This window comes from Electrophorus electricus, chromosome 4 (assembly GCF_041902795.1).
Source record: "Electrophorus electricus isolate QZ-2024a chromosome 4, ASM4190279v1, whole genome shotgun sequence".
In the NCBI taxonomy this organism is placed as follows: Eukaryota; Metazoa; Chordata; class Actinopteri; order Gymnotiformes; family Gymnotidae; genus Electrophorus; species Electrophorus electricus.
In genome coordinates, this window is record NC_137500.1 from 1,922,501 (window position 1) to 1,925,000 (window position 2,500).

At 48.2% G+C, this 2,500-nt stretch overlaps 1 protein-coding gene across 3 annotated transcripts in view; it reads right to left on the reverse strand.

Moving 5' to 3' along the window:
• LOC113568279 (dolichyl-diphosphooligosaccharide--protein glycosyltransferase subunit STT3B-like) overlaps positions 1–2,500 on the reverse strand; it is a 101,419-nt gene that overhangs the window by 26,401 nt on the left and 72,518 nt on the right. The gene's annotated exons all lie outside the window — the stretch shown is intronic.

Genomic DNA, 2,500 nt, shown 5'->3' on the forward strand with positions numbered 1-2,500 from the left:
GGGTACAGTGTTAGACAGACCACGGGTTAATGTGTTAGACAGACCACGGGTACAGTGTTAGACAGACCATGGGTACAGTGTTAGACAGACCACGGGTACAGTGTTAGACAGACCACGGGTACAGCGTTAGACAGACCACGGGTACAGTGTTAGACAGACCACGGGTACAGCGTTAGACAGACCACGGGTACAGTCTTATACAGACCACGGGTACGGCGTTACACAGACCACAGGTACAGTGTTAGACAGACCACGGGTACGGCGTTAGACAGACCACGGGTACAGCGTTAGACAGACCACGGGTACAGTGTTACACAGACCACGGGTACGGCGTTAGACAGACCACGGGTTAATGTGTTAGACAGACCACGGGTTAATGTGTTAGACAGACCACGGGTTAATGTGTTAGACAGACCACGGGTACAGCGTTACACAGACCACGGGTTAATGTGTTAGACAGACCACGGGTTAATGTGTTAGACAGACCACGGGTACAGTGTTAGACAGACCACGGGTACAGCGTTACACAGACCACGGGTTAACGTGGAATTACACACTGAGAGTATCAACCAGCAGGTTCAGTTTTGTTGATGAAAGACATCCAGGGAACAAACCAGTACCATTTGGAGTACATAATGTACTTTAGTTAAATGTTCAGCATGCAAATCGTATCCGGTGTACAGCAGAAAAAAACCAGTGATTAGTAATAATACCAATATTAGTAATAGTAATAATTCAATCTGTGCTCAACACACTGTAATGAACCCACCTTCCTTACGGTCACTTTGGCATCTACATAGAAGGTACCTGTGAGAGGAACGCTGACTGAAGTGGTGTATGAGCTAAACCATCCACCTGGAGCTCGTCCCTTCTTACACTACATAGATGTGTTAGCAGGGTTTGTGCTAGATATGTGTGCTGGACATTAAATGTTTTCACGATTAAACATGCGCTGGACATTAAATGTGTTAAAGATGAATTGTGTTCTGGACATTAAGCATGTTATTTGCTTTCCTGTCCTGCAGGATTGTCTGGGCTGTTTACTGTCCTGCAGGGCTGTTGGCTTTTACATTATTTCTGGACTACTTTCTCCTCTCATTACCCATCCGTCATCAGTCACGAGCTGCACCGCCTCTACCTCACATGCTCCTCTGCCCTGCCCTCCCCTCTTTCCACACAGTGAACCGTGAGCCATAAGTGCTCTCTGAAATGTAACAGTGAACAGTGTCCCCCACAAGACTGGACACCCGCAGGACTGGACTGTGCTGACTGCTCTCGTAAACACGCTAATCGACGCCCATTTCTGGTGCAGCCCCAAACAGATTGGGCTACAACAACCACAAGCACCAAGCTACAAGGCTCAAAAACATGGCAAACATATTAGTCACGCCCTGTTAGTGACCTCTGTCCTGGTTTGAGGGGTGGCATTAGTTGACAGAAGGCTGGGATTTGTAGTTTCTCATTTCTCGCGTCCCCTCCGGGCCGGCCTGATGCTCCAGGACGAAGACAGGAGCAGTGGTCTTCCTCACTCTTCCTCACACATGGGCTATGACCCAAGGTCAGGTCCACACATCGTTAGAGGCTAATGAAGTAAAGCTCAGAACCATTGCTCTCCACCTGCCGCTGGAATTTCTCCTCCCTTTCAATACAGCTAAAGGCTGATGGGACGTCCTCCTGTCCCGCCTGGACAGGACCGTAATAAGCTGTCTTTGGGCTGCTGGTTAACAGGTCAATGCCAGAGTTCTGGCCTTCCCACACTGCAACAGGCCAGGACCCCATAGGACTGGACCCCATAGGACTGGACCCCATAGGACAGGACACCATAGGACTGGACCCCATAGGACAGGACACCATAGGACTGGACCCCATAGGACAGGACACCATAGGACTGGACCCCATAGGACAGGACCCCATAGGACTGGACCCCATAGGACTGGACAGCATGACATTCAGCTCTCACTGCAACAAGTCACCTAAAGCTCAAACCCTTAAACTAAACCTCCTCCTACACACAGATACACACTCTAACACCATCCTACACACAGATACACACTCTAAGACCATCCTACACACAGATACACACTCTAAGACCATCCTACACACAGATACACACTCTAAGACCATCCTACACACAGATACACACTCTAAGACCATCCTACACACAGATACACACTCTAACACCATCCTACACACAGATACACACTCTAACACCATCCTACACACAGATACACACTCTAAGACCATCGTACACACAGATACACACTCTAACACCATCCTACACACAGATACACACACTAACACCATCCTACACACAGATACACATTCTAAGACCATCGTACACACAGATACACACTCTAACACCATCCTATACACAGATACACACTCTAAGACCATCGTACACACAGATACACACTCTAACACCATCCTACACACAGATACACACTCTAAGACCATCCTACACACAGATACACACTCTAAGACCATCCTACACACAGATACA